Genomic DNA, 12,191 nt, shown 5'->3' with positions numbered 1-12,191 from the left:
GAGAATTATTACCACATGAGATCATGTAGTCACCATGTCTCCTCATGTATCTGCTCCGGTCACCTCATACACTGCAGATATGGCTGATATCTCACATATAGGAGAATTATTACCACAGGACATCATGTAGTCACCATGTCTCCTCATTTATCTGCTCCTAGTCACCTCACACACTGCAGACATGTCTGATATATCATATATAGGAGAATTATTACCACAGGACATCATGTAGTCACCATGTCTCCTCATGTATCTGCTCCAGTCACCTCATACACTGCAGATATGGCTGATATCTCACATATAGGAGAATTATTACCACAGGACATCATGTAGTCACCATGTCTCCTCATTTATCTGCTCCCAGTCACCTCACACACTGCAGACATGGCTGATATATCATATATAGGAGAATTATTACCACAGGACATCATGTAGTCACCATGTCTCCTCATATATCTGCTCCAGTCACCTCATACACTGCAGACATGGCCGATAAATCATATATAGGAGAATTATTACCACAGGACATCATGTAGTCACCATGTCTTCTCATGTATCTGTTCCAGTCACCTCACACACTGCAGACATGGCTGATATATCATATATAGGAGAATTATTACCACAGGAGATCATGTAGTCACCATGTCTCCTCATGTATCTGCTCCAGTCACCTCATACACTGCAGACATGGCTGATATATCATATATAGGAGAATTATTACCACAGGACATCATGTAGTCACCATGTCTCTTCATGTATCTGCTCCAGTCACATCACACACTGCAGACATGGCTGATATATCATATATAGGAGAAATATTACCACAGGACATCATGTCTCCATGTCTCCTTAAGAATGAACTTTTAAACTGATTAATACAAATACAGAGAGGTATAATGAGTTTCCCATGTTTTTTAAACAGAGAATGAACAGGTAGGTAATACTTTAACCCCTTAAGGACGCAGGGTTTTTCGGCTCATTTCTCGCTCTCCAACTTCAAAAATCCATAACTTTTTAATTTTAAGTGTACAGACCTGTGTGAGGGCTTATTTTGTGCGTAACAAATTTTACTTTCCCGTAATGTTATTTATTTTAACATGCCGTGTACTGCGAAGCTGAAAAAAAATTCCAAATGTGGAAAAATTGAAACGTTACGTTCTTGTGGGCTCAGTTTTTACGACTTTCACTCTTCGCTCCAAATAACACGCCTACCTTACTCTGTGGTTTGGTGCGATTGCGGTGATACCAAATTTATTTAGGTTTTATTGTGTTTTAATACATTTTCAAAAATTAAACGAATGTGTACAAAAAAGAAAAAAATTTTTTTGCCATCTTCTGACGCTAATAACTTTTTCATACTTTGGCGCACGGAGATGTGTGAGGGTTCATTTTTTGCGAAATGAGGCGACGTTTTCATTGCTACCATTTTGAGGTCTGTGCGACATTTTGATCATTTTTTATTTCATTTTTTATGTTATGTAAAAAGGTGTAAAAGTCGCATTTCGGACATTTGGGCGTCATTTCCCGCCTCGGAGGACACCGCCGCCCGTAACCGTTTTTATATTTTGATAAATCGGGCATTTTGGGACGCGGCGATACCTAATATGTTTGTGATTTTTACTGTTTATTATGTTTTATACCCGTTCTAGGGAAAGGGGGGTGATTTGAACTTTTAATATTTTATTAATTTTTTTTATTTTTTAAACTTTTTTTTTTATTTTTTTCACTATTTTTTAGACCATCTAGGGTACATTAACCCTAGATAGTCAGATCGCTCCTACCATATACTGCAATACCTCTGTATTGCAATATATGGCATTTTTGCAGCACATTCATTACAATGAGCCAGTGGCTCATTGTAACGAATCTGCAGATGCCAGATAGTCTCGGGTCAAACGAAGATCTGAGGCTACCATGGCAACCGATCGCCGCCCCCCGATGACGTTTGGGGGCGCGGCGATCGTAATAAAGATGGCGGCGCCTGCGCGCCGCCGTCTTTTAAACGCTGCCGGCGACTTTGCCGGCGGCGTTTAAAGGGTTAATAGCCGCGATCGGTGCAAGCACCGACCACGGTTATTAGCGGTGGGGTTTGCTGCAATATGCAACAACCCCCACCTCTGTATTAAGAGGACTCAGCCCGTGAGTCCTCTTCATACATCCCTTATACCTCTGCGCCGTAGAGCTACGGCGCAGAGCGTTAAGGGGTTAATTAACACATATTACACACAAAGAGCTGTGTGCAGAATTCCCTCAACATCGAAGGGCTCATTCCCACGGCCGTCTGCGGGGACATTTTGCAATGACGACCTGGCGGTGGTACGATGCCACACATGTGTGGCACCGTCCCGCGCCATACACCGGGAAAAGATAGAGCAGAGTGTGCCGCTGTTTCCTATGGAGTGGGAAGGGGCCATCTCCTCCTCCTCTCCAGCACACGTCAGTATGCCCGGATGGTGGGCATACCACGTGTGAATGAACCCTTAGGCTACATTCACACTACCATACGGGGGACATATATATGGGCGACGTATATACGGCCAATATACGTCCCCCATAGACGGCAATTGGCGGTCGGCACCCCAACGTGAGTGGTATGGTGCCGCACGTGTGCGGCACCATACCGCTCCTTTGCCCGTAGAAAGATAGGACATGTCCTATCTTTCAACGGAATACGGCGCCAGCGGCGCTCTCCCCCTCCTCCTCTCCCCGGCACTGCCGTGTGCCTGCCGTGCTACGGTACAGCGGGCTACAGGAGTGTTAATATAGCCTTAGATGGGGAATGAACAGGTTGTATGTGTAGATTATATTGGAATGAACATATATTACACATATTTAGCTGTGTACAAAATTCCCTTATCATCCTAGATGGGGAATGAACATGTTGTATGTGTAGATTATTGTGGAATAAACACATACTACACATATTTAGCTGTGTACAGAATAACCTGAGCCTCCTAGATGAGGAATGAACAGGTTATATGTGTAGATTATAGGTTATAGAATTCTATAGATTATAGAATTCTGTATTTGTCCCTGACACTGTGGACAGGCTAAAAGTTTGGCACCATAAAAGGGCCAGAACATTTCTACAGTAGTCAGAATCTTTTTGGGCAAGGCTCATTAGTCTGATATAACTACTATTATATTGACTCCAATAAACAAGAATATTAACTTCTATAATACTGCCCCCTATGTAAAAGAATATACTATAACACTGCTCCTATATACAAGAATGTAACTATAGTAGTATATTTCCAACCCTCTAGAAGACGTTCTTTAACCCCTACGCGCACCAGGACGTTATAGTACTTCCCGCACGGGGACGTTCTATAACGTCCCGCTTCTGGCACCAGCCCACGAATAGAGCCGGCCCCAGAAGCTGCGTCTGTCAGCTGTATATTACAGCTGACACCACACTCTAACAGCCGCGATCAGATCCGACTCTAAAGGGTGAACAACTAAATCCCGACAGGGCTTTTTTCACCCTTCCTGGGCTCATCAGGGGATATGTATCGGTGCGCCAAAATACCCTAGCAAAAATAATCAAAGTAAAAGTCATGTGGGTTCACATGTACTGAAGTAATAACCTATGCATAGCAAAAAATGTAAGTGCTAAATATTCTTACCTTCCTCTATTGAGAATTACATCAGGTCTCCCGAGACTAAATCAGCTCCTGGTGGGAGGTCCAGGGACTAGAAAATTATATTAAACATAATAAGGCTCATTTACTAGGGGTCCGAACGCCGCACTTTCATCAGGTTTCCCAAATATTTCCGTTTTGGGCTGAATTGCCCCAGGATTTTGGCACACGCGATCGGATTTTGCCGCACTGGTGCTGGCTTGCACGCGACCAAAATAGGGGGGGGGGGGCAGATTCTGCCCGACAGATTCTGACAAAAAAGGATTTGTGTCGCAAGATCACGCACTCACATGCTTTTGTCCCCACTAATAAATATGAAAAATTTAATTGGTATGAAGACATAGAACTGTTTTTCCGTAAACTATGTTGGCATAAATATTTTAAGATAAAAGAGAGAAAAGAATGTTATGATTTGGGTATTTCAGGTGATGCAACATCAGGGAAGGGCCCCTTCACAGACCTTAAGAATAAAAGTACAAAGACCCCTCCATATCCAGCATCGATATCTTTTAACAATTAGTACTTAGAGATCTGTAAAATGCAGACAATAGGCATACGTATAATAAATGCAATAAAGAAGAGATAAATAAATAAGTAAAAACGCGTTATTTAATTCATACAGGGAATCACATAAAAATCAATTGAAAATAAGCAAAAAGGAAATAACTTTAGTTTTCCCAGTCTCAAATATATACAAACAAAAAGTTCTATACAATCTTTAATGAACTTATCAAAACTACAAGTCACTTTACAATAAGAGAAGCCATTGTGGTGGAGGCAGTGATGCTGCAGGAGATGACATGGAGGCACCGGGGCAGGTACAAAACACTATGAAAGACAATTCAGGCGCATCGCGGAGGAGCGACTCCCGAACACAGATACGTTTACACCTAAACACTTGTGTTCAGAACGAAGCAAAACACATTCATTAGTGTTTTTTTACAATGTACTTCTAGGATTTGCATTTAATTTGGACTAACATTACCCCATGTGTTTCCCCTTATGTCACCACTTTGATGGCAAAACATGTTGGGGGAGCTGTGTATGTGATTTTAAAGGGGTTTTCCCACAAACTAAAGCCTATCCACGGGATATTGCCAACTTCCTGGTCAGTGGGGGTCTCAGTGCTCGCCATTTCAGTCAGGTCCATAGAGATTAATAGAGCAGAACGGACATGTGCGGCCATCTCCATTAATCCGATGAACCCCTATGTTTTCGCTATCTGTGGGGGTCTCAGCACTGAAACCCCCACTGATCACCAAGGTAGGCCCTATCCATGGGATAGAGTTTAACTTTAAACTTTTTTCGGTTGGCGTTTTAGAGAAGTCTTGAAAGGACAATGAGATGTGAGAAATCAGGGATGCAAGACCCTCGCAAAGAGGCATTCAAACCATGGCACCAACCATTGACTAAGAATATAAAAACAAAAAATGTGAGCTTTGACCTACATCTAAGAAACCCAAGCTCATATATAAAAACTTGGTCTACGTTAAATGCTAATCCTAGCAGTACACGGTATGAAAACACTAATGAATATCTCATAGTGCTCATACTTGAATGTTTTGAGCTATGTGGGAATATTGGTCTATTTTTAGACTACATGAGTGCTAAAGTTTTTATATTTGAATAGAATGTATATTGATAATATTTGAATCAATACAAGTTATATTATTATATTAATATCCTATATATTTTTAATATCCTATATATTATTAATTTCCTATAATATACTAACTATCCTATGGTGCAACAAGTCAGATTTCGGTGTTTAATTAAGCATAACTTATTGAATTGATTTGTATAAGGACTCTTTCACATTGGCGTTGATGTTCAGCTTCAGTTACGCATCCATTGCATTTCGTCTCCGTGTCCACAAAAAAAAAAAAAGGTTTAACATAGACTTTTATTGGCTTCCGTGATCTGGAAAGGATAGGACATGTTACAATTTTCATGGACAACGGATCAGTGAAAACACAAGCCAATATGAAAACACCCATCGAAATCAATGGCTTTGTGAGGCATCCATGGAAATTACTAAAACACGGGCGTGAAAAACAACGCCAATGTGAAAGAGCCCTAAAGATTAGGTTACCTAGGTTATGTCCCAACAAAATATATTCTTTGGCAGATTAACAAGACAAAACACAAGGTACTGGTGTTTGGAAAGTTCTTCAATTGACGTCGGAACAGCTCCCTGCCACCAAGACTCGGGGATGAGCTGCTGACAATGACTGGTGATATGCAACAGTCACCTAAGAAACCATTTGTCCTGTGATCATTCACAATAGGCCAATTGTATAGACCAGATCTTCATAAAAATATTTTTCATGATGATTGCCTCGAGGAGCTGCCCACATCCGTAAGCTTTGGATAATCAGCCCATTGGAATGGATTGGAAGTCCAACAATCACTCTCCAAACTTTTCATACACTATTAATATTAACAGCTCTTCCCCACCGTGTGTATTCTCTGGTGTGTAGAAAAATTTGATTTACGACTAAAACATTTTCCACATTCAGTACAGAAAAATGGTTTCTCGCCTGTGTGAATTCTCTGATGTTCAACAAGACCTGATTTATAAATAAAACATTTTCCACATTCTGTACAAGAATATGGTTTCTCCCCTGCGTGAGTTCTCAGATGTATAGAAAGCTGCCCCTTTTCCCTAAAACATTTTCCACATTCAGTACATAAAAATGGCTTCTCCCCTGTGTGGATTCTCTGATGTCTGCTGAGATCTGGTTTTTGGCTAAAACATTTTCCACATTCAGGACATGAGAAGGACTTCTCCCCTGTGTGAATTCTCTGATGTCTAAAAAGACTTCGCTTTTGGTTAAAACGTTTTCCACATTTAGTACATGAAAACGGCTTCTCTCCTGTGTGAATTATCTGATGACCAACAAGCTCTCCTTTTCGGCCAAAACATTTTCCACATTCAGTACATGAAAATGGCTTCACCCCTGTGTGGATCATCAGATGTCTACTAAGCTCTCCTTTTCCTTCAAAACATTTTCCACATTCAGTACATGAAAATGGCTCCTCCCCTGTGTGAGTTCTCTGATGTTTAACAAGAAGTGATTTAGAACTAAAGCATTTTCCACATTCAGTACATGAAAATGGCTCCTCCCCTGTGTGAGTTCCCTGATGTTTAACAAGAAGTAATTTATAACTAAAGCATTTTCCACATTCAGTACATAAAAATGGTTTCTCCCCTGTGTGAATTCTCTGATGTCTAAAAAGATCTTTTTGTGCACCAAAACATTTTCCACATTCAGTACATGAAAACGGCTTCACTCCTGTGTGAATTATCTGATGACCAACAAGCTGTCCTTTTCGGCTAAAACATTTTCCACATTCAGTACATGAAAACGGCTTCTCCCCTGTGTGAATCATCAGGTGTCTACAAAGCTTTCCCTTTTCCCTAAAACATTTTCCACATTCAGTGCAAGAAAATGGCTTCTCCCCTGTGTGAATCATCAGATGTCTACAAAGCTGTCCCTTTTCCCAAAAACATTTTCCGCATTCAGTACATAAAAATGGCTCCTCCCCTGTGTGGATTCTCTGATGTCTGATGAGATTTCGTTTTTGGCTAAAACATTTTCCACATTCAGTACAAGAAAATGGCTTCTCCTCTGAGTGAATTTTCAGGTGTTGAACAAGACCTGCTTTCTTACCAAAACATTTCTCACATTCAGTACATGAAAATGTCTTCTCCTCTGAAATGTGACTTCTCTGATGTCTATGAAGAATTGATTCATTTATAAAACATTTTCCACATTTACTGCATGAAAACGGCTTCTCCACTGTATGAAATTTCAGGTGTTGACCTAGACCTGCTTTGTTAACAAAACATTTTCCACATTCAGGACATGAAAATGGCTTCTCAATTGATATGTGACTCCCCTGATGCTTATTAAGAATTGTTTGATTCTTAAAACATTTTCCGCATTCAAGACATGAAAATGGTTTCGTCCCTGTGTGAATTTTCACATGTTGATCAGAACTTGATTTCTGGGTAAACTGCTTCTCACGTGAAAACTTCCTTAAATCTTCGAGATTTTCCTCCTTTGTAAAAACATGCGATTGATTGTCTTTTACTTCACCATAAGAAGATGAGGGGGGACGTCCATGGGAACCTTGTCTACTTTTGTCTCCTGAAAATTATGGCCAAGAAATCAATTATGGAAGTTTCCTTTACAAGCAGAAGTGAAGCAACGTGTCAGTAACATACAGTCGGCAATGGATAAAAAAACAACCAACATCATAGATATTCATTGCTTATATAATACATTGTCAGATAATATGATGAGAATCCAACAACCAAATACAAAACAGTCATCAAATTCTTAGAAATCGGATTCTTCTGCTTCCAGGACTTGAGAGGATTGTGTAACCAGAGATTCCCATCTTACCCTAGAGCCTAACAGTCCCAGAAAATGGCTAAAATAAGTGGAGGAAGTCGCGTCCGGCCACATATACACGACACCTGTACTATAACATAACCACCATCCAGATACATGGCCAGCTGTATACTTCATGCTTAGTGAGAATTTCAAGTTAATCTATTCCCTGGGAGGAACAGTCATTCACCCTAAAATCAAATCTACAAGGAAAACAATCTACCTCAATAGCAAGTGTAAAATGAGGCAAATCCCTGTAGAAGTTTCTAGATATCATTCAGTTCTTCCATTTATAAATCTCCAGTCACTATATCTCCAGCCTCAAATGTCTGAGGAGAGGAAATATCCAATAATATCCCTCAGAGCCGCATAGTAACACAACATGTGGGTACAGACGGTGGGTACAGATTTCTCTGACTGGATCCATCTTTAGAAAAAAATACACAGAGACTGAATACATTGTCTATATGTGATGATGAGATGATGGAGGAGGTGACCTCAAACCTGCTCTGTCCTCTATAATAAGGAAGGTCTCCGCTTACCTGGTGATGTGAGGGGCTGGTGGTCCTCCATCATGATGCCCTTGTACTGGTCCATGTGTCCTTCTATATACTCCCACTCCTCCATGGAGAAATAGACAGTGACGTCCTGACACCTTATAGGAACCTGACACCAACAATGACACAGTCATCACCCAGACACCTCCCTTGTGTTATTGTACAATGTCCCAGCATTCCCGGCAGCGCTCACCTCTCCGCTCAGCAGCTCAGTGATCCTGGAGGTAAGTTCTAGGATCTTCTGCTCATGTATCAGTGAATGAGGTGGAGGCTCGGTGATGGGGCTCTGGGTCCATCCTCCTGACACACGGGGGGTCACACACTCTCCAGACGACTTCTTCATTACTTTGTAATCCTGTTTATTAGGAGACATGGATCAATACACAGGGGGAGATCAAAAAGTGTCTCAGAAAAGAACTATTCTAGTTGCCCATGGCAACAAAACTGATCTCAGCTTTCATTTTTCCCACAGCTGTTTAAATTAAAGCAGAGCTCCGATTGGTTGCCATGGGCATCTAGAACAGTTTTACCACATACACTTCTGATAAATCTCCCTGTTAGAGTCACATAATCCTTCATCTTTCTAGTTTAATTCAAAGACATAAAAGTTATGTTCTCCTAGACTCTCACCTCTCTGGTTATCAAGGAGATGATCTCCAGGGTGAGGTCCAGGATCCTGGCAGCCCTCTGCTCTCTGTCCTTCTCCATCCCCAGTGGACCCTTAACCATCATGATGTCTTTGTACTGATCCTTGTGTCCTTCTATATACTCCCACTCCTCCATGGAGAAATAGACAGTGACGTCCTGACACCTTATAGGAACCTGACACCCACAATGACACAGTCATCACCCAGACACCTCCCTTGTGTTATTGTACAATGTCCCAGCATTCCCGGCAGCGCTCACCTCTCCGCTCAGCAGCTCAGTGATCCTGGAGGTAAGTTCTAGGATCTTCTGCTCATGTATCAGTGAATGAGGTGGGGGCTCGGTGATGGGGCTCTGGGTCCATCCTCCTGACACACGGGGGGTCACACACTCACCAGACGACTTCTTCACTACTGTGTAATCCTGTGTATGGGGAGACACTGATCACTACATAGATCCTAAGAATCCTTCACCTCTCCAGTCATTTCCCGCTGTTATTCCTAGAGATAAGAGCAATGTCCTGGGAGACTCTCACCTCTCCGGTTATCAAGGAGATCATCTCCAGGGTGAGCTCCAGGATCCTTGTATGCTGGACCGTTGTATCCTTGGATTGGATCCTTGTATCCTGGGCCATCATCCTGTTTGTGAGGCTTCTGCATGTAAAGAATCTGAGGTAAAATGAGGAGGACCGAAGATAAGTTCCCATTTGGAAGAACATCTTTCTTGTTTTATCGTTCCACTGATTTGGCCATGCCCCTCTATGACAGCAGTCCTGCTGTTGGTCAAGTTTTCACTGCAGGGATGGTAGCTGCCTTTCTGTCACCAGGTGAGTGAAGTCTGCAGACAGCCATCATGTTCATAGCCACTGCCTTAGATGAGTATAACCTACAGCTCAGTATTCGTTATCGTCTTTCGTATTAACCCATTTACAACTGCCGTTTCTGGTTTTTACAGCGTCATTAACCCTTAACAACCAGACCTTTTTTGTTTTTACATTTCCATTTTTCACTACCCACATTTAAAAATCTATAACCTTTTTATGTTTCCATGTACAGAGTTGCGTGAGGGCTTGTTTTCTGCATAACAAAATTGCACTTCATAGTGACACTATGTAATATTCCATGTATTGGGAAGTGGGGAAAAAATTCCAAATGCAGTGAAATTGGCGAAAAAATTAATTTGCGCCATTTACTTGTGGGCTTTGTTTTTATGGCTTTCACTGTACATCCCAAATGACACATCTCCTATATTCTTTGGGTCGGCGCGATCACAGGGATTCCAAATTTATATAGGTTTTATAATGTTTTCATACATTTACAAAAAGTAAAACCTCCTGTACAAAAAAAAAAGTTCTTCATTTTGCCATGTTCTGGAGCTGTGGGTGGTGTCATTTATGCAAGATGAGATGACGTTTTCAGTGCTATAATTTTGAGAACTGTATGGCCTTTTGATTACTTTTCATAAAAATTGTGGCATTTTCGACTGTGGCCGCTAATTTCCATTACAGGGTTTAATGCCGTGAATAACAGTTATTATATTTTGATAAATCTTATTTTGATAACTTTTTATTTATATTTATATAAAGTCCAGGGAAAGGGGGGTAACTTGAATTTTTAGTTTTTTTTTTATTAATTCATTTATTTACTATTTTTCAAATCCCCTAGGGTGTTTTTTACCGCTGCTGGTAAACCAGTGTTACCAGTGGGTATTTTCTGTAATATGCAGCAAACACCCATCGTGTATGGAGATGGCTCATGAGCCCTCTCCAAACACCCACAGCTAAAAGCTGAAAAATGGCTTTGCCTTAACTTCGAAACGGGTACGGAGATAAAGGGTTAATAGGGCATAAACAGATTTTCCATTGGGGGGGTTTGATCCTAGAATTGAAAAGAGTGTAAATCACAGTCAGTCACAGGAGTATTTGGGAAAAGTGAAAGAAAATTAGCTGGGGCCACAAGCATTCAAGGGAACCTGTCATCAGAAGCCATTTTTATGGCTCCCTCACATCCCCAAAGAGAATAGTGTACACATTGCCAAAGAGTTTTTGTAGTAAAACTGGCTTTTTCCAAGAAAAGATAAGTTTACCTTTTTTGTATGCAGTGTCCCTAGTCCCCTGGGAGTGGTCAGTGATGAGACGCGGGCATACCCGTGACCTTCCGTTTGGCGCGGTTCCCCCCAGGCCCGGACTTACCTCTCCACGAGCCTGATTCCCGTCCAACTAGACTTAAAGGGCTAGACTTATCCCGGTTAGCCAATACCTTAGAGCCAGAAGAAACTGTTTGGATCCAATAATCCAATGGCAAAATATGTCCTTGGGGGAGTAAATCTGGGAGAGTCTCTTGTTGAGAAGGACCTGGGGGTACTAGTAGATCATAAATTGAATAACAGCATGCCTCTAAAGCTAGTAGGATCATGTCATGTATCAAAAGTGGTATGGACTCTCGTGATAGGGATGTAATATTACCACTATACAAGGCATTGGTTCGGCCTCACCTGGAATATGCTGTCCAGTTCTGGGCACCGGTCCATAAAAAGGATGCCCTGGAGCTGGAGAGGGTTCAACGTAGAGCCACAAAACTGATAAGGGGTATGGAGGGTCTTAGTTATGAGGAAAGATTAAAACAACTAGATTTATTTAGTCTGGAAAAGAGACGACTACGAGGGGACATGATTAATTTATATAAATATATGAATGGTCCATACAAAAAATATGGTGATAAGTTGTTCCAGATTAAATCAAATCAAAAGACGAGGGGGCACTGTCTCCGTTTGGAGAAACCAAGGTTTAATCACCGGAGGCGACAAGGCTTTTTTACTATGAGAACTGTCAATCTGTGGAATAGCCTGCCTCAGGCGCTGGTCACAGCAGGGACAGCGGAGAGCTTCAAGAAGGGTCTAGATGCCTTTTTACACCTAAATAACATTGATTGTTATGCTTTATAGGATTG

At 41.4% G+C, this 12,191-nt stretch overlaps 1 protein-coding gene and 1 pseudogene across 1 annotated transcript in view; one reads left to right on the top strand and one right to left on the bottom strand.

Annotated features, from left to right (window-relative positions):
* LOC140119963 (uncharacterized) overlaps positions 1-12,191 on the top strand; it is a 1,020,783-nt gene that overhangs the window by 85,558 nt on the left and 923,034 nt on the right. The window lies entirely within an intron of this gene.
* Positions 4,233-9,492, bottom strand: LOC140119796 (uncharacterized; annotated as a pseudogene).

The sequence above is a fragment of the Engystomops pustulosus genome, chromosome 2, assembly GCF_040894005.1.
Source record: "Engystomops pustulosus chromosome 2, aEngPut4.maternal, whole genome shotgun sequence".
In the NCBI taxonomy this organism is placed as follows: domain Eukaryota; kingdom Metazoa; phylum Chordata; class Amphibia; order Anura; family Leptodactylidae; genus Engystomops; species Engystomops pustulosus.
The sequence above is the reverse complement of the archived record's forward strand: the minus strand, read 5'-3'. Positions and strand labels throughout refer to the sequence as shown.